The following is a 22,540-nucleotide window of genomic DNA, read 5'->3' as shown; positions in this document are numbered from 1 at the left end:
CTCAATGTGACCAAAATTGCCATTTTTACAGACTTTTTCTCCTACTCAGAAGCTTCTATTTCGACCAATTTCAGGCATTAAAGTGACTCTAAACACACCTATTTTAGTTCCAAAACTGATTATTCACATGCAATAGTCATTTACAGTCAAAAAATTAAATATTAAAAAATTACCATTTTTGATCAACTGGAGAAAATTCAACAGGTCACGGGTCATCGTTTTTCATCAGAAAATAGATTTTTTGGACTTTAGAAAAATTGATTCAAAATGTCATTTGGATTGTGCCTCATGTTGAATAATCACTTTTTAAAGCCTCAATGTGACCAAAATTGAAATTTTTACAGACTTTTTCTCCTACTCAGAGGCTTCTATTTTGACCAATTACAGGCATTAAAATGACTCTGAACACACTTATTTTAGTTCCAAAAGTGATAATTCACATGCAATAGTCATTTACAGTCAAAAAATTAACTATTAAAAAATTACTATTTTTGACCATCTGGAGAAAGTTCGACAGGTCACGGGACATCGTTTTTCATCAGAAAATTTATTTTATGGACTATAGAAAAATTGATTCAAAGTGTCATTTGGATTGTGCCTCATGTTGAATAACTACTTGTTAAAGCCTTAATGTGACCAAAATTGCCATTTTTACAGACTTTTTCTCCTACTCAGAAGCTTCTATTTCGACCAATTTCAGGCATTAAAGTGACTCTAAACACACTTATTTTTGTTCCAAAAGTGATAATTCACATGCAATAGTCATTTACAGTCAAAAAAGTTAAATATTAAAAAATTACCATTTTTGACCATCTGGAGAAATTTCGACAGGTCACGGGTCATCATTTTTCATCAGAAAATTGATTTTTTGGACTGTAGAAAAATTGATTCAAAATGTCATTTGGATTGTGCCTCATGTTGAATAATCACTTTTTAAAGCCTCAATGTGACCAAAATTGACATTTTTACAGACTTTTTCTCCTACTCAGAAGCTTTTATTTTGACCAATTTTAGGCATTAAAATGACTCTAAACACACCTATTTTAGTTCCAAAACTGATAATTCACATGCAATAGTCATTTACAGTCAAAAAATTAAATATTAAAAAATTACCATTTTTGACCAACTGGAGAAAATTCAACAGGTCACGGGTCATCGTTTTTCATCAGAAAATAGATTTTTTGGACTTTAGAAAAATTGATTCAAAATGTCATTTGGATTGTGCCTCATGTTGAATAATCACTTTTTAAAGCCTCAATGTGACCAAAATTGAAATTTTTACAGACTTTTTCTCCTACTCAGAGGCTTCTATTTTGACCAATTACAGGCATTAAAATGACTCTGAACACACTTATTTTAGTTCCAAAAGTGATAATTCACATGCAATAGTCATTTACAGTCAAAAAATTAACTATTACAAAATTACTATTTTTGACCATCTGGAGAAAGTTCGACAGGTCACGGGTCATCGTTTTTCATCAGAAAATGTATTTTTTGGACTGTAGAAAAATTGATTCAAAATGTCATTTGGATTGTGCCTCATGTTGAATAATCACTTTTTAAATCCTCAATGTGACCAAAATTGACATTTTTACAGACTTTTTCTCCTACTCAGAAGCGTTTATTTTGACCAATTTTAGGCATTAAAATGACTCTAAACACACTTATTTTAGTTCCAAAACTGATAATTCACATGCAATAGTCATTTACAGTCAAAAAATTAAATTTGAAAAAATTACCATTTTTGACCATCTGGAGAAATTTTGACAGGCCACGGGTCATCGTTTTTCATCCGAAAATTGATTTTTTGGACTGTAGAAAAATTGATTCAAAATGTCATTTGGATTGTGCCTCATGTTGAATAACTACTTTTTAAAGCCTCAATGTGACCAAAATTGCCAGTTTTACAGACTTTTTCTCCTACTCAGAAGTTTCTATTTCAACCAATTTCAGGCATTAAAGTGACTCTAAACACAATTATTTTTGTTCCAAAAGTGATAATTCACATGCAATAGTCATTTACAGTCAAAAAATTAAATATTCAAAAATTACTCTTTTTGACCATCTGGAGAAAGTTCGACAGGTCACGGGTCATCGTTTTTCATCAGAAAATTTATTTTATGGACTGTAGAAAAATGATTCAAAATGTCATTTGGATTGTGCCTCATGTTGAATAACTACTTTTTAAAGCCTCAATGTGACCAAAATTGCCATTTTTACAGACTTTTTCTCCCACTCAGAAGCTTCTATTTCAACCAATTTCAGGCATTAAAATGACTCTAAACACACTTATTTTAGTTCCAAAAGTGATCATTCACATGCAATAATCATTTACAGTCAAAAAATTAAATATTAAAAAATTACCATTTTTGACCATCTGGAGAAAATTCGACAGGTCAGGGATCATCGTTTTTCATCAGAAAATAGATTTTATTTTATCATTACAGAATCTATTGCTAGGAAAGCTGCTGAGGATTTCCTTACTAGGAAAGAAAATGCTTATGAACTAAGTGAAAGGGTGGGCCATATCTTAGCTGTCCGGGCTAGGCAGAAACTAGCTACTACAGAGATCAAGGAGATCACTAACAGCCAAGGTGTCATTTTAATGGAACCCGATAAAGTGAGGGAGGTTTTTAGGCAATTCTACCTGGATCTTTATACCGCTGACCCAGGAGATTGGTCAAATGAGATAGAGGCCTATCTAGATGGCACTCCTCCTCCCGTACTGACAGAAGAAGCCAAAGTTATGTTAGAAGCCCCCTTCCAAATGGAAGAATTCAGTATAGCACTGTCTAAACTACCCTCCGGTAAGGCAGCTGGACCGGACCAGATCCCCGTGGAATTCTATAAAGTCTTTCAAACGGTGCTGCAAAAGGACATGTTTGATATTATGGTACAGGCACAGAAAGGGGACGAAAGCCCGGAATCATGGGGAGGGGCAGACATTATAGTGATTTTAAAAAAAGGGAAGCCCGCATCATTGCCAGGCTCGTATAGGCCAATAACATTAATGAACTCGGATGTTAAAATTTATTCAAAAATGTTGGCAAACAGATTGGCTGGCATTATCGAAACTTTGGTAAGCCCAGTACAACATGGCTTTATTCCAGGGAAGGGAACTACCTGTCATGTGAGACAGGTAATCACAGCATTTGATGCAGCAGGTACTCTAGGAGACCCGATGGCAGCTCTTTTTTTAGATGCAGAGAAGGCGTTTGATCAGGTTTCCTGGAGGTATTTGTGGTCAGTTTTAAAATGGTGCGGTATAGGTGTAGGATATTTAACAGCTATCCAAACATTATACAAAGGTCCAGCAGCTAAAATAAAAGTCAACAGGGGAAGTTCACTCTCGGTTAAAATCACTAGGGGTACTAGACAGGGGTGCCCCCTCTCACCCCTTCTTTTTGCTTTATACCTAGATCCTTTATTAAGAAGGTTGGAAGACAATCAGTGCATCTCTCCTATGAAGTGCAATACCGTTGTGGTTAAAACGCTGGCATACGCTGATGATGTGGCCATTTTGACACCCAACCCGACTCTGGCAATTAAGGAAGTGGAAGCGACCGCACAAACTTTTGGACAAATATCAGGCTACAGATTGAACAGACCAAAGACTCAAATAGTCGAGAATAGATATTCTAATTGTATGGACGCACGGGTGGTTGGCTCTGCGGTATATCTTGGGATAATAATTACAGCAGATTTAGATAAGTTGGTAGAGAGGAATATGACACCGCTGTTCAATAAGGTAAAACTGGATCTGGGAAGACTGCACAATTTACACCTATCCCTGGTGGGTTGTACTAATATTATTAAAATGTTAATCCTGCCTAGGTTTCTTTACCTTTTTAGATCTATCCCCCTGTCTTTCCCCGCCACATGGTTTAACGCACTGGAGGCAACACTAAACAGATTCATTTGGGCACAAGGGAAGACCCGTAGGGCGTATAGGTTTATTTCACTTCCCAGAGAGAGGGGCGGGTGGGGTGCACCAGACTTTAGGTTATATTATTGGGCAGCAACTCTGCAATATATTCAAGGTCTAATCGGAGGGGGTGGATCTAATTTAAGAATTACACTGAATTCAACAAAAATCTATGCCACCGTGCTCGGGGATGACTCGGAAAACTGTTTTTTGAACTGTACCGAGTTTGGGTATTATAAAAGAACACGGTTTAAGACTATCATTGGGGCTATGAAGGTATGGAAGGCTTTCCTTAAAAATGCTGGTTTGGGAAGATGTAATAGATATACTAAACTGTACAAGAATAGGTCTTTTCCAGCGGAAATCTTTGCGGATAGGACAATGGCGGAATGGGCAGATAAAGGTATAGCCCAGATGGGTGATATCATGGACTCCGAGGGAGTGTTGCAGTTCACAGACTTATTAAATAAATTTGGTATTAACAGACAGGGGTTTTTTAAGTATCTTCAAGTAAGAAGCTTTTTGAAGAATAAAAAGGGGGGTCCCGCTGGGTTTATAGAGAATGAAATCCTAGAGAAAATTAAGACATCAGGCGACTGCTCAATCAGGAGTTTGTATGCAATTTTGATAAAGAGGAAATCAGACGACATTGAGAAATATAGCAAAAAATGGGCTGTAGCTATAGGCGGGAAAGAACAGTGGTTTTCGGAGTCACTAGAACTGGGCTACACAATCTTATGCTCGGCTCCCCTACAATCACAACACTATAAAACCCTATATTCATTGTATTACACTCCTGCTAGAATCCTTAAGTGGGGGGGTAACACAGGGACTTCCTGCTGCCGCTGTAATACGGTGGGAGCGGATATTGTACATATTTTCGCAACTTGCCCTCAGCTGTATACCTTGATAAAAGATATAGAGGGATTCATGAATTTATCTCTAGGCATACATCTTACACTTACGCCATTGTGGATCTTAATGGGGATAAGCCCAGACTGTGACGTACCGCAAAGGGAATTCATGTTTGTAGCTATGGCAGTTTTCAGACTTATGATAGCCAGAGCATGGTTGGATAAGAACCCCCCAGCCTGGCATACATGGTTATCCAATCTTCTGCAAGCATACAACCTAGAAAAGTCCATATATGAAAGAAAAGGAAAAAGAAAAAGGCAGCTGGGGTTAAAAATATGGGAACCCATCACTATGTGGAAGGCAGGCCTTATTTAGCCCTAGGCAGTTGAGTAAAGTTGTATTATAAGTATATGGTTAAAACGCATTGAATTTTGTTGTGTATAGATGTGGCTAAGGCATTCTATGAATTTGCTGAAATGTATGTATGGTGTTTATTATATCTGTAATATGGTAAAATAAAAAAAAAGGATTAAAAAAAAAATAAATAAAAAAAAAAAAAAAAAAAAAAAAAAAAAAGGAGAATATTGGCAAGGATTCCAGGTTTGTTGTTGTCAACCAATGAGATAATTTTGCCAGGTCCTCTTCATTATTGGACCATACAAATGTTGAAAATGAGGAGATTCTACTAAAGTGAGTGTTATCATGCACAGCATTTACCACAATAAATCTGAGCTAGTTGTGTGCTGGTAAAAAAAAAAAAAAAAAAAAAAAAAAAAGAAAATAGATTTTATGGACTGTAGAAAAATTGATTCAAAATGTCATTTGGATTGTGCCTCATGTTGAATAACTACTTTTTAAAGCCTCAATGTGACCAAAATTGCTATTTTTACAGACTTTTTCTCCTACTCAGAAGCTTTTATTTTGGCCAATTTCAGGCATTAAAATGACCCTAAACACACTTAATTTAGTTCCAAAAGTGATAATTCAAATGCAATAATCATTTACAGTCAAAAAATTAAATATTAAAAAATTACTTTTTTTGACCATATGGAGAACGTTTGACAGGTCACGGGTCATCGTTTTTCATCAGAAAATTTATTTTTTGGAGTGTTAAAAAATTGATTCAAAATGTCATTTGGATTGTGCCTCATGTTGAATAACTACTTTTTAAAGCCCCAATGTGACCAAAATTGCCATTTTTACAGACTTTTCCTACTACTCAGAAGCTTCTATTTCGACCAATTTCAGGCATTAAAGTGACTCTAAACACACTTATTTTTGTTCCAAAAGTGATAATTCACATGCAATAGTCATTTACAGTCAAAAAATTAAATATTAAAAAATTACCATTTTTGACCATCTGGAGAAAGTTTGACAGGTCACGGGTCATCGTTTTTCATCAGAAAATTGATTTTTTGGACTGTAGAAAAATTGATTCAAAATGTCATTTGGATTGTGCCTCATGTTGAACAATCACTTTTTAAAGCCTCAATGTGACCAAAATTGACATTTTTACAGACTTTTTCTCCTACTCAGAGGCTTCTATTTTGACCAATTTCAGGCATTAAAGTGACTCTAAACACACTTATTTTAGTTCCAAAAGTGATAATTCACATGGAATAGTCATATACAGTCAAAAAATTAAATATTAAAAAATTACCATTTTTGACCATCTGGAGAAATTTCGACAGGTCACGGGTCATCGTTTTTCATCAGAAAATTTATTTTTTGGACTGTTAAAAAACTTGATTCAAAATGTCATTTGGATTGTGCCTCATGTTGAGAAACTACTTTTTAAAGCCTCAATGTGACCAAAATTGACATTTTTACAGACTTTTCCTACTACTCAGAAGCTTCTATTTCAACCAATTTCGGGCATTAAAATGACTCTAAATACACTTATTTTAGTTCCAATAGTGATAATTCACATGCAATAATCATTTACAGTCAAAAAATTAAATAATAAAAAATTACCATTTTTGACCATCTGGAGAAAATTCGACAGGTCACGGATCATCGTTTTTCATCAGAAAATTGATTTTATGGACTGTAGAAAAATTGATTCAAAATGTCATTTAGATTGTGCCTCATGTTGAATAACTACTTTTTAAAGCCTCAATGTGACCAAAATTGCCATTTTTACAGACTTTTTCTCCTACTCAGAAGCTTCTATTTCGACCAATTTCAGGCATTAAAGTGATTCTAAACACAATTATTTTTGTTCCAAAAGTGATAATTCACATGCAATAGTCATTTACAATCAAAAAATTAAATATTAAAAAATTACTATTTTTGACCATCTGGAGAAAGTTCGACAGGTCACGGGTCATCGTTTTTCATCAGAAAATTTATTTTATGGACTGTAGAAAAATGATTCAAAATGTCATTTGGATTGTGCCTCATGTTGAATAACTACTTTTTAAAGCCTCAATGTGACCAAAATTGCCATTTTTACAGACTTTTTCTCCCACTCAGAAGCTTCTATTTCAACCAATTTCAGGCATTAAAATGACTCTAAACACACTTATTTTAGTTCCAAAAGTGATCATTCACATGCAATAATCATTTACAGTCAAAAAATTAAATATTAAAAAATTACCATTTTTGACCATCTGGAGAAAATTCGACAGGTCAGGGATCATCGTTTTTCATCAGAAAATAGATTTTATGGACTGTAGAAAAATTGATTCAAAATGTCATTTGGATTGTGCCTCATGTTGAATAACTATTTTTTAAAGCCTCAATGTGACCAAAATTGCTATTTTTACAGACTTTTTCTCCTACTCAGAAGCTTTTATTTTGGCCAATTTCAGGCATTAAAATGACTCTAAACACACTTATTTTAGTTCCAAAAGTGATAATTCAAATGCAATAGTCATTTACAATCAAAAAATTAAATATTAAAAAATTACTATTTTTGACCATATGGAGAACGTTTGACAGGTCACGGGTCATCGTTTTTCATCAGAAAATTTATTTTTTGGAGTGTTAAAAAATTGATTCACAATGTCATTTGGATTGTGCCTCATGTTGAATAACTACTTTTTAAAGCCTCAATGTGACCAAAATTGCCATTTTTACAGACTTTTCCTACTACTCAGAAGCTTCTATTTCGACCAATTTCAGGCATTAAAGTGACTCTAAACACACTTATTTTTGTTCCAAAAGTGATAATTCACATGCAATAGTCATTTACAGTCAAAAAATTAAATATTAAAAAATTACCATTTTTGACCATCTGGAGAAAGTTCGACAGGTCACGGGTCATCGTTTTTCATCAGAAAATGTATTTTTTGGACTGTAGAAAAATTGATTCAAAATGTCATTTGGATTGTGCCTCATGTTGAATAATCACTTTTTAAAGCCTCAATGTGACCAAAATTGACATTTTTACAGACTTTTTCTCCTACTCAGAAGCTTTTATTTTGACCAATTTTAGGCATTAAAATGACTCTAAACACACTTATTTTAGTTCCAAAACTGATAATTCACATGCAATAGTCATTTACAGTCAAAAAATTAAATATGAAAAAATTACCATTTTTGACCATCTGGAGAAATTTTGACAGGCCACGGGTCATCGTTTTTCATCAGAAAATTGATTTTTTGGACTGTAGAAAAATTGATTCAAAATGTCATTTGGATTGTGCCTCATGTTGAATAACTACTTTTTAAAGCCTCAATGTGACCAAAATTGCCAGTTTTACAGACTTTTTCTCCTACTCAGAAGTTTCTATTTCAACCAATTTCAGGCATTAAAGTGACTCTAAACACACTTATTTTAGTTCCAAAAGTGATAATTCACATGGAATAGTCATTTACAGTAAAAAAATTAAATTTGAAAAAATTACAATTTTTGACCATCTGGAGAAATTTTGACAGGCCACGGGTCATCGTTTTTCATCAGAAAATTGAATTTTTGGACTGTAGAAAAATTGATTCAAAATGTCATTTGGATTGTGCCTCATGTTGAATAACTACTTTTTAAAGCCTCAATGTGACCAAAATTGCCAGTTTTACAGACTTTTTCTCCTACTCAGAAGTTTCTATTTCGACCAATTTCAGGCATTAAAGTGACTCTAAACACACTTATTTTAGTTCCAAAAGTGATAATTCACATGGAATAGTCATTTACAGTCAAAAAATTAAATATTAAGAAATTACTATTTTTGACAATATGGAGAAAGTTCGACAGGTCACGGGTCATCGTTTTTCATCAGAAAATTTATTTTTTGGACTGTTAAAAAACTTGATTCAAAATGTCATTTGGATTGTGCCTCATGTTGAATAACTACTTTTTAAAGCCTCAATGTGACCAAAATTGACATTTTTACAGACTTTTCCTACCACTCAGAAGCTTCTATTTCAACCAATTTCTGGCATTAAAATGACTCTAAATACACTTATTTTAGTTCCAATAGTGATAATTCACATGCAATAATCATTTACAGTCAAAAAATTAAATAATAAAAAATTACCATTTTTGACCATCTGGAGAAAATTCGACAGGTCACGGATCATCGTTTTTCATCAGAAAATTGATTTTATGGACTGTAGACAAATTGATTCAAAATGTCATTTAGATTGTGCCTCATGTTGAATAACTACTTTTTAAAGCCTCAATGTGACCAAAATTGCCATTTTTACAGACTTTTTCTCCTACTCAGAAGCTTCTATTTCGACCAATTTCAGGCATTAAAGTGATTCTAAACACAATTATTTTTGTTCCAAAAGTGATAATTCACATGCAATAGTCATTTACAATCAAAAAATTAAATATTAAAAAATTACTATTTTTGACCATATGGAGAAAGTTCGACAGGTCACGGGTCATCGTTTTTCATCAGAAAATAGATTTTTTGGACTTTCGAAAAATTGATTCAAAATGTCATTTGGATTGTGCCTCATGTTGAATAATCACTTTTTAAAGCCTCAATGTGTCCAAAATTGACGTTTTTACAGACTTTTTCTCCTACTCAGAAGCTTTTATTTTGACCAATTGCAGGCATTAAAATGACTCTAAACACACTTATTTTTGTTCCAAAAGTGATAATTCACATGCAATAGTCATTTACAGTCAAAAAATTAAATATTCAAAAATTACTCTTTTTGACCATCTGGAGAAAGTTCGACAGGTCACGGGTCATCGTTTTTCATCAGAAAATTTATTTTATGGACTGTAGAAAAATGATTCAAAATGTCATTTGGATTGTGCCTCATGTTGAATAACTACTTTTTAAAGCCTCAATGTGACCAAAATTGCCATTTTTACAGACTTTTTCTCCCACTCAGAAGCTTCTATTTCAACCAATTTCAGGCATTAAAATGACTCTAAACACACTTATTTTAGTTCCAAAAGTGATCATTCACATGCAATAATCATTTACAGTCAAAAAATTAAATATTAAAAAATTACCATTTTTACCATCTGGAGAAATTTGGACAGGTCACGGGTCATCGTTTTTCATCAGAAAATTTATTTTTTGGAGTGTTAAAAAATTGATTCAAAATGTCATTTGGATTGTGCCTCATGTTGAATAACTACTTTTTAAAGCCTCAATGTGACCAAAATTGCCATTTTTACAGACTTTTCCTACTACTCAGAAGCTTCTATTTCGACCAATTTCAGGCATTAAAGTGACTCTAAACACACTTATTTTTGTTCCAAAAGTGATAATTCACATGCAATAGTCATTTACAGTCAAAAAATTAAATATTAAAAAATTACCATTTTTGACCATCTGGAGAAAGTTTGACAGGTCACGGGTCATCGTTTTTCATCAGAAAATTTATTTTATGGACTGTAGAAAAATTGATTCAAAATGTCATTTAGATTGTGCCTCATGTTGAATAACTACTTTTTAAAGCGGCAATGTGACCAAAATTGCCATTTTTACAGACTTTTTCCCCTACTCAGAAGCTTCTATTTCGACCAATTTCAGGCATTAAAGTGACTCTAAACACACTTATTTTTGTTCCAAAAGTGATAATTCACCTGCAATAGTCATTTACAGTCAAAAAATTAAATATTAAAAAATTACTATTTTTGACCATATGGAAAAAGTTCGACAGGTCACGGGTCATCGTTTTTCATCAGAAAATTTATTTTTTGGACTGTAGAAAAATTGATTCAAAATGTAATTTGGATTGTGCCTCATGTTGAATAATCACTTTTTAAAGCCTCAATGTGACCAAAATTGACATTTTTACAGACTTTTTCTCCTACTCAGAAGCTTTTATTTTGACCAATTTTAGGCATTAAAATGACTCTAAACACACCTATTTTAGTTCCAAAACTGATAATTCACATGCAATAGTCATTTACAGTCAAAAAATTAAATATTAAAAAATTACCATTTTTGACCAACTGGAGAAAATTCAACAGGTCACGGGTCATCGTTTTTCATCAGAAAATAGATTTGTTGGACTTTAGAAAAATTGATTCAAAATGTCATTTGGATTGTGCCTCATGTTGAATAATCACTTTTTAAAGCCTCAATGTGACCAAAATTGAAATTTTTACAGACTTTTTCTCCTACTCAGAGGCTTCTATTTTGACCAATTTCAGGCATTAAAATGACTCTAAACACACTTATTTTAGTTCCAAAAGTGATAATTCACATGCAATAGTCATTTACAGTCAAAAAATTAACTATTAAAAAATTTCTATTTTTGACCATCTGGAGAAAGTTCGACAGGTCACGGGACATCGTTTTTCATCAGAAAATTTATTTTATGGACTATAGAAAAATTGATTCAAAATGTCATTTGGATTGTGCCTCATGTTGAATAACTACTTGTTAAAGCCTCAATGTGACCAAAATTGACATTTTTACAGACTTTTTCTCCTACTCAGAAGCTTCTATTTCGACCAATTTCAGGCATTAAAGTGACTCTAAACACACTTATTTTTGTTCCAAAAGTGATAATTCACATGCAATAGTCATTTACAGTCAAAAAAGTTAAATATTAAAAAATTACCATTTTTGACCATCTGGAGAAATTTCGACAGGTCACGGGTCATCATTTTTCATCAGAAAATTGATTTTTAGGACTGTAGAAAAATTGATTCAAAATGTCATTTGGATTGTGCCTCATGTTGAATAATCACTTTTTAAAGCCTCAATGTGACCAAAATTGACATTTTTACAGACTTTTTCTCCTACTCAGAAGCTTTTATTTTGACCAATTTTAGGCATTAAAATGACTCTAAACACACCTATTTTAGTTCCAAAACTGATAATTCACATGCAATAGTCATTTACAGTCAAAAAATTAAATATTAAAAAATTAGCATTTTTGACCAACTGGAGAAAATTCAACAGGTCACGGGTCATCGTTTTTCATCAGAAAATAGATTTTTTGGACTTTAGAAAAATTGATTCAAAATGTCATTTGGATTGTGCCTCATGTTGAATAATCACTTTTTAAAGCCTCAATGTGACCAAAATTGAAATTTTTACAGACTTTTTCTCCTACTCAGAGGCTTCTATTTTGACCAATTTCAGGCATTAAAATGACTCTAAACACACTTATTTTAGTTCCAAACGTGATAATTCACATGCAATAGTCATTTACAGTCAAAAAATTAACTATTAAAAAATTACTATTTTTGACCATCTGGAGAAAGTTCGACAGGTCACGGGACATCGTTTTTCATCAGAAAATTTATTTTATGGACTATAGAAAAATTGATTCAAAATGTCATTTGGATTGTGCCTCATGTTGAATAACTACTTGTTAAAGCCTCAATGTGACCAAAATTGACATTTTTACAGACTTTTTCTCCTACTCAGAAGCTTCTATTTCGACCAATTTCAGGCATTAAAGTGACTCTAAACACACTTATTTTTGTTCCAAAAGTGATAATTCACACGCAATAGTCATTTACAGTCAAAAAAGTTAAATATTACAAAATTACCATTTTTGACCATCTGGAGAAATTTCGACAGGTCACGGGTCATCATTTTTCATCAGAAAATTGATTTTTTGGACTGTAGAAAAATTGATTCAAAATGTCATTTGGATTGTGCCTCATGTTGAATAATCACTTTTTAAAGCCTCAATGTGACCAAAATTGACATTTTTACAGACTTTTTCTCCTACTCAGAAGCTTTTATTTTGACCAATTTTAGGCATTAAAATGACTCTAAACACACCTATTTTAGTTCCAAAACTGATAATTCACATGCAATAGTCATTTACAGTCAAAAAATTAAATATTAAAAAATTACCATTTTTGACCAACTGGAGAAAATTCAACAGGTCACGGGTCATCGTTTTTCATCAGAAAATAGATTTTTTGGACTTTAGAAAAATTGATTCAAAATGTCATTTGGATTGTGCCTCATGTTGAATAATCACTTTTTAAAGCCTCAATGTGACCAAAATTGAAATTTTTAAAGACTTTTTCTCCTACTCAGAGGCTTCTATTTTGACCAATTACAGGCATTAAAATGACTCTGAACACACTTATTTTAGTTCCAAAAGTGATAATTCACATGCAATAGTCATTTACAGTCAAAAAATTAACTATTAAAAAATTACTATTTTTGACCATCTGGAGAAAGTTCGACAGGTCACGGGACATCGTTTTTCATCAGAAAATTTATTTCATGGACTATAGAAAAATTGATTCAAAATGTCATTTGGATTGTGCCTCATGTTGAATAACTACTTGTTAAAGCCTCAATGTGACCAAAATTGCCATTTTTACAGACTTTTTCTCCTACTCAGAAGCTTCTATTTCGACCAATTTCAGGCATTAAAGTGACTCTAAACACACTTATTTTTGTTCCAAAAGTGATAATTCACATGCAATAGTCATTTACAGTCAAAAAAGTTAAATATTAAAAAATTACCATTTTTGACCATCTGGAGAAATTTCGACAGGTCACGGGTCATCATTTTTCATCAGAAAATTGATTTTTTGGACTGTAGACAAATTGATTCAAAATGTCATTTAGATTGTGCCTCATGTTGAATAACTACTTTTTAAAGCCTCAATGTGACGAAAATTGCCATTTTTACAGACTTTTTCTCCTACTCAGAAGCTTCTATTTTGACCAATTTCAGGCATTAAAGTGATTCTAAACACAATTATTTTTGTTCCAAAAGTGATAATTCACATGCAATAGTCATTTACAATCAAAAAATTAAATATTAAAAAATTACTATTTTTGACCATATGGAGAAAGTTCGACAGGTCACGGGTCATCGTTTTTCATCAGAAAATAGATTTTTTGGACTTTCGAAAAATTGATTCAAAATGTCATTTGGATTGTGCCTCATGTTGAATAATCACTTTTTAAAGCCTCAATGTGTCCAAAATTGACGTTTTTACAGACTTTTTCTCCTACTCAGAAGCTTTTATTTTGACCAATTGCAGGCATTAAAATGACTCTAAACACACTTATTTTTGTTCCAAAAGTGATAATTCACATGCAATAGTCATTTACAGTCAAAAAATTAAATATTCAAAAATTACTCTTTTTGACCATCTGGAGAAAGTTCGACAGGTCACGGGTCATCGTTTTTCATCAGAAAATTTATTTTATGGACTGTAGAAAAATGATTCAAAATGTCATTTGGATTGTGCCTCATGTTGAATAACTACTTTTTAAAGCCTCAATGTGACCAAAATTGCCATTTTTACAGACTTTTTCTCCCACTCAGAAGCTTCTATTTCAACCAATTTCAGGCATTAAAATGACTCTAAACACACTTATTTTAGTTCCAAAAGTGATCATTCACATGCAATAATCATTTACAGTCAAAAAATTAAATATTAAAAGATTACCATTTTTGACCATCTGGAGAAATTTGGACAGGTCACGGGTCATCGTTTTTCATCAGAAAATTTATTTTTTGGAGTGTTAAAAAATTGATTCAAAATGTCATTTGGATTGTGCCTCATGTTGAATAACTACTTTTTAAAGCCTCAATGTGACCAAAATTGCCATTTTTACAGACTTTTCCTACTACTCAGAAGCTTCTATTTCGACCAATTTCAGGCATTAAAGTGACTCTAAACACACCTATTTTAGTTCCAAAACTGATAATTCACATGCAATAGTCATTTACAGTCAAAAAATTAAATATTAAAAAATTACCATTTTTGACCAACTGGAGAAAATTCAACAGGTCACGGGTCATCGTTTTTCATCAGAAAATAGATTTGTTGGACTTTAGAAAAATTGATTCAAAATGTCATTTGGATTGTGCCTCATGTTGAATAATCACTTTTTAAAGCCTCAATGTGACCAAAATTGAAATTTTTACAGACTTTTTCTCCTACTCAGAGGCTTCTATTTTGACCAATTTCAGGCATTAAAATGACTCTAAACACACTTATTTTAGTTCCAAAAGTGATAATTCACATGCAATAGTCATTTACAGTCAAAAAATTAACTATTAAAAAATTTCTATTTTTGACCATCTGGAGAAAGTTCGACAGGTCACGGGACATCGTTTTTCATCAGAAAATTTATTTTATGGACTATAGAAAAATTGATTCAAAATGTCATTTGGATTGTGCCTCATGTTGAATAACTACTTGTTAAAGCCTCAATGTGACCAACATTGACATTTTTACAGACTTTTTCTCCTACTCAGAAGCTTCTATTTCGACCAATTTCAGGCATTAAAGTGACTCTAAACACACTTATTTTTGTTCCAAAAGTGATAATTCACATGCAATAGTCATTTACAGTCAAAAAAGTTAAATATTAAAAAATTATCATTTTTGACCATCTGGAGAAATTTCGACAGGTCACGGGTCATCATTTTTCATCAGAAAATTGATTTTTAGGACTGTAGAAAAATTGATTCAAAATGTCATTTGGATTGTGCCTCATGTTGAATAATCACTTTTTAAAGCCTCAATGTGACCAAAATTGACATTTTTACAGACTTTTTCTCCTACTCAGAAGCTTTTATTTTGACCAATTTTAGGCATTAAAATGACTCTAAACACACCTATTTTAGTTCCAAAACTGATAATTCACATGCAATAGTCATTTACAGTCAAAAAATTAAATATTAAAAAATTAGCATTTTTGACCAACTGGAGAAAATTCAACAGGTCACGGGTCATCGTTTTTCATCAGAAAATAGATTTTTTGGACTTTAGAAAAATTGATTCAAAATGTCATTTGGATTGTGCCTCATGTTGAATAATCACTTTTTAAAGCCTCAATGTGACCAAAATTGAAATTTTTACAGACTTTTTCTCCTACTCAGAGGCTTCTATTTTGACCAATTTCAGGCATTAAAATGACTCTAAACACACTTATTTTAGTTCCAAACGTGATAATTCACATGCAATAGTCATTTACAGTCAAAAAATTAACTATTAAAAAATTACTATTTTTGACCATCTGGAGAAAGTTCGACAGGTCACGGGACATCGTTTTTCATCAGAAAATTTATTTTATGGACTATAGAAAAATTGATTCAAAATGTCATTTGGATTGTGCCTCATGTTGAATAACTACTTGTTAAAGCCTCAATGTGACCAAAATTGACATTTTTACAGACTTTTTCTCCTACTCAGAAGCTTCTATTTCGACCAATTTCAGGCATTAAAGTGACTCTAAACACACTTATTTTTGTTCCAAAAGTGATAATTCACACGCAATAGTCATTTACAGTCAAAAAAGTTAAATATTACAAAATTACCATTTTTGACCATCTGGAGAAATTTCGACAGGTCACGGGTCATCATTTTTCATCAGAAAATTGATTTTTTGGACTGTAGAAAAATTGATTCAAAATGTCATTTGGATTGTGCCTCATGTTGAATAATCACTTTTTAAAGCCTCAATGTGACCAAAATTGACATTTTTACAGACTTTTTCTCCTACTCAGAAGCTTTTATTTTGACCAATTTTAGGCATTAAAATGACTCTAAACACACCTATTTTAGTTCCAAAACTGATAATTCACATGCAATAGTCATTTACAGTCAAAAAATTAAATATTAAAAAATTACCATTTTTGACCAACTGGAGAAAATTCAACAGGTCACGGGTCATCGTTTTTCATCAGAAAATAGATTTTTTGGACTTTAGAAAAATTGATTCAAAATGTCATTTGGATTGTGCCTCATGTTGAATAATCACTTTTTAAAGCCTCAATGTGACCAAAATTGAAATTTTTAAAGACTTTTTCTCCTACTCAGAGGCTTCTATTTTGACCAATTACAGGCATTAAAATGACTCTGAACACACTTATTTTAGTTCCAAAAGTGATAATTCACATGCAATAGTCATTTACAGTCAAAAAATTAACTATTAAAAAATTACTATTTTTGACCATCTGGAGAAAGTTCGACAGGTCACGGGACATCGTTTTTCATCAGAAAATTTCTTTTATGGACTATAGAAAAATTGATTCAAAATGTCATTTGGATTGTGCCTCATGTTGAATAACTACTTGTTAAAGCCTCAATGTGACCAAAATTGCCATTTTTACAGACTTTTTCTCCTACTCAGAAGCTTCTATTTCGACCAATTTCAGGCATCAAAGTGACTCTAAACACACTTATTTTTGTTCCAAAAGTGATAATTCACATGCAATAGTCATTTACAGTCAAAAAAGTTAAATATTAAAAAATTACCATTTTTGACCATCTGGAGAAATTTCAACAGGTCACGGGTCATCATTTTTCATCAGAAAATTGATTTTTTGGACTGTAGAAAAATTGATTCAAAATGTCATTTGGATTGTGCCTCATGTTGAATAATCACTTTTTAAAGCCTCAATGTGACCAAAATTGACATTTTTACAGACTTTTTCTCCTACTCAGAAGCTTTTATTTTGACCAATTTTAGGCATTAAAATGACTCTAAACACACCTATTTTAGTTCCAAAACTGATAATTAACATGCAATAGTCATTTACAGTCAAAAAATTAAATATTAAAAAATTACCATTTTTGACCAACTGGAGAAAATTCAACAGGTCACGGGTCATCGTTTTTCATCAGAAAATAGATTTTTTGGACTTTAGAAAAATTGATTCAAAATGTCATTTGGATTGTGCCTCATGTTGAATAATCACTTTTTAAAGCCTCAATGTGACCAAAATTGAAATTTTTACAGACTTTTTCTCCTACTCAGAGGCTTCTATTTTGAACAATTACAGGCATTAAAATGACTCTGAACACACTTATTTTAGTTCCAAAAGTGATAATTCACATGCAATAGTCATTTACAGTCAAAAAATTAACTATTAAAAAATTACTATTTTTGACCATCTGGAGAAAGTTCGACAGGTCACGGGACATCGTTTTTCATCAGAAAATTTATTTTATGGACTATAGAAAAATTGATTCAAAATGTCATTTGGATTGTGCCTCATGTTGAATAACTACTTGTTAAAGCCTCAATGTGACCAAAATTGCCATTTTTACAGACTTTTTCTCCTACTCAGAAGCTTCTATTTCGACCAATTTCAGGCATTAAAGTGACTCTAAACACATTTATTTTTGTTCCAAAAGTGATAATTCACATGCAATAGTCATTTACAGTCAAAAAAGTTAAATATTAAAAAATTACCATTTTTGACCATCTGGAGAAATTTTGACAGGTCACGGGTCATCATTTTTCATCAGAAAATTGATTTTTTGGACTGTAGAAAAATTGATTCAAAATGTCATTTGGATTGTGCCTCATGTTGAATAATCACTTTTTAAAGCCTCAATGTGACTAAAATTGACATTTTTACAGACTTTTTCTCCTACTCAGAAGCTTTTATTTTGACCAATTTTAGGCATTAAAATGACTCTAAACACACCTATTTTAGTTCCAAAACTGATAATTCACATGCAATAGTCATTTACAGTCAAAAAATTAAATATTAAAAAATTACCATTTTTGACCAACTGGAGAAAATTCAACAGGTCACGGGTCATCGTTTTTCATCAGAAAATAGATTTTTTGGACTTTAGAAAAATTGATTCAAAATGTCATTTGGATTGTGCCTCATGTTGAATAATCACTTTTTAAAGCCTCAATGTGACCAAAATTGACATTTTTACAGACTTTTTCTCCTACTCAGAAGCTTTTATTTTGACCAATTTTAGGCATTAAAATGACTCTAAACACACCTATTTTAGTTCCAAAACTGATAATTCACATGCAATAGTCATTTACAGTCAAAAAATTAAATATTAAAAAATTACCATTTTTGACCAACTGGAGAAAATTCAACAGGTCACGGGTCATCGTTTTTCATCAGAAAATAGATTTGTTGGACTTTAGAAAAATTGATTCAAAATGTCATTTGGATTGTGCCTCATGTTGAATAATCACTTTTTAAAGCCTCAATGTGACCAAAATTGAAATTTTTACAGACTTTTTCTCCTACTCAGAGGCTTCTATTTTGACCAATTTCAGGCATTAAAATGACTCTAAACACACTTATTTTAGTTCCAAAAGTGATAATTCACATGCAATAGTCATTTACAGTCAAAAAATTAACTATTAAAAAATTACTATTTTTGACCATCTGGAGAAAGTTCGACAGGTCACGGGACATCGTTTTTCATCAGAAAATTTATTTTATTGACTATAGAAAAATTGATTCAAAATGTCATTTGGATTGTGCCTCATGTTGAATAACTACTTGTTAAAGCCTCAATGTGACCAAAATTGACATTTTTACAGACTTTTTCTCCTACTCAGAAGCTTCTATTTCGACCAATTTCAGGCATTAAAGTGACTCTAAACACACTTATTTTTGTTCCAAAAGTGATAATTCACACGCAATAGTCATTTACAGTCAAAAAAGTTAAATATTACAAAATTACCATTTTTGACCATCTGGAGAAATTTCGACAGGTCACGGGTCATCATTTTTCATCAGAAAATTGATTTTTTGGACTGTAGAAAAATTGATTCAAAATGTCATTTGGATTGTGCCTCATGTTGAATAATCACTTTTTAAAGCCTCAATGTGACCAAAATTGACATTTTTACAGACTTTTTCTCCTACTCAGAAGCTTTTATTTTGACCAATTTTAGGCATTAAAATGACTCTAAACACACCTATTTTAGTTCCAAAACTGATAATTCACATGCAATAGTCATTTTCAGTCAAAAAATTAAATATTAAAAAATTACCATTTTTGACCAACTGGAGAAAATTCAACAGGTCACGGGTCATCGTTTTTCATCAGAAAATAGATTTTTTGGACTTTAGAAAAATTGATTCAAAATGTCATTTGGATTGTGCCTCATGTTGAATAATCACTTTTTAAAGCCTCAATGTGACCAAAATTGAAATTTTTACAGACTTTTTCTCCTACTCAGAGGCTTCTATTTTGACCAATTACAGGCATTAAAATGACTCTGAACACACTTATTTTAGTTCCAAAAGTGATAATTCACATGCAATAGTCATTTACAGTCAAAAAATTAACTATTAAAAAATTACTATTTTTTGACCATCTGGAGAAAGTTCAACAGGTCACGGGACATCGTTTTTCATCAGAAAATTTATTTCATGGACTATAGAAAAATTGATTCAAAATGTCATTTGGATTGTGCCTCATGTTGAATAACTACTTGTTAAAGCCTCAATGTGACCAAAATTGCCATTTTTACAGACTTTTTCTCCTACTCAGAAGCTTCTATTTCGACCAATTTCAGGCATTAAAGTGACTCTAAACACACTTATTTTTGTTCCAAAAGTGATAATTCACATGCAATAGTCATTTACAGTCAAAAAAGTTAAATATTAAAAAATTACCATTTTTGACCATCTGGAGAAATTTCGACAGGTCACGGGTCATCATTTTTCATCAGAAAATTGATTTTTTGGACTGTAGAAAAATTGATTCAAAATGTCATTTGGATTGTGCCTCATGTTGAATAATCACTTTTTAAAGCCTCAATGTGACCAAAATTAACATTTTTACAGACTTTTTCTCCTACTCAGAAGCTTTTATTTTGACCAATTTTAGGCATTAAAATGACTCTAAACACACCTATTTTAGTTCCAAAACTGATAATTCACATGCAATAGTCATTTACAGTCAAAAAATTAAATATTAAAAAATTACCATTTTTGACCAACTGGAGAAAATTCAACAGGTCACGGGTCATCGTTTTTCATCAGAAAATAGATTTTTGGGACTTTAGAAAAATTGATTCAAAATGTCATTTGGATTGTGCCTCATGTTGAATAATCACTTTTTAAAGCCTCAATGTGACCAAAATTGAAATTTTTACAGACTTTTTCTCCTACTCAGAGGCTTCTATTTTGACCAATTTCAGGCATTAAAATGACTCTAAACACACTTATTTTAGTTCCAAAAGTGATAATTCACATGCAATAGTCATTTACAGTCAAAAAATTAACTATTAAAAAATTACTATTTTTGACCATCTGGAGAAAGTTCGACAGGTCACGGGACATCGTTTTTCATCAGAAAATTTCTTTTATGGACTATAGAAAAATTGATTCAAAATTAGGGGTGGGCGGAATTTGCGTAATCGCGTTACGCAAATCTCCGCGAAACGGTAAAAAATCTCCGCGAACACGCAGAAATTCCGCGAACACGCGGAATTGCTTGTTCGCGATACTTTTTTCCTGTTCGCGATAGCTGTTTGCGTGCTCGGGGTGAAATATCTCGCGAACACGCATATTGAGAACGCGAACAAGCAAAAAATTTCGCGAAGTCGCGGAACGCAGATTTTTGGGCAATTTCGCGTTCTCCGCGGAACGCGAAATTACCCAAATTCCGCAAATTCCGCGAACGGAACGGAATTTGCCGCCCAGGCCTATTCAAAATGTCATTTGGATTGTGCCTCATGTTGAATAACTACTTGTTAAAGCCTCAATGTGACCAAAATTGCCATTTTTACAGACTTTTTCTCCTACTCAGAAGCTTCTATTTCGACCAATTTCAGGCATCAAAGTGACTCTAAACACACTTATTTTTGTTCCAAAAGTGATAATTCACATGCAATACTCATTTACAGTCAAAAAAGTTAAATATTAAAAAATTACCATTTTTGACCATCTGGAGAAATTTCGACAGGTCACGGGTCATCATTTTTCATCAGAAAATGGATTTTTTGGACTATAGAAAAATTGATTCAAAATGTCATTTGGATTGTGCCTCATGTTGAATAATCACTTTTTAAAGCCTCGATGTGACCAAAATTGACATTTTTACAGACTTTTTCTCCTACTCAGAAGCTTTTATTTTGACCAATTTTAGGCATTAAAATGACTCTAAACACACCTATTTTAGTTCCAAAACTGATAATTCACATGCAATAGTCATTTACAGTCAAAAAATTAAATATTAAAAAATTACCATTTTTGACCAACTGGAGAAAATTCAACAGGTCACGGGTCATCGTTTTTCATCAGAAAATAGATTTTTTGGACTTTAGAAAAATTGATTCAAAATGTCATTTGGATTGTGCCTCATGTTGAATAATCACTTTTTAAAGCCTCAATGTGACCAAAATTGAAATTTTTACAGACTTTTTCTCCTACTCAGAGGCTTCTATTTTGAACAATTACAGGCATTAAAATGACTCTGAACACACTTATTTTAGTTCCAAAAGTGATAATTCACATGCAATAGTCATTTACAGTCAAAAAATTAACTATTAAAAAATTACTATTTTTGACCATCTGGAGAAAGTTCGACAGGTCACGGGACATCGTTTTTCATCAGAAAATTTATTTTATGGACTATAGAAAAATTGATTCAAAATGTCATTTGGATTGTGCCTCATG

The sequence above is a fragment of the Triturus cristatus genome, chromosome 7, assembly GCF_964204655.1.
Source record: "Triturus cristatus chromosome 7, aTriCri1.1, whole genome shotgun sequence".
Lineage (NCBI taxonomy): Eukaryota > Metazoa > Chordata > Amphibia > Caudata > Salamandridae > Triturus > Triturus cristatus.
Note: the sequence above shows the minus strand (reverse complement) of the source record.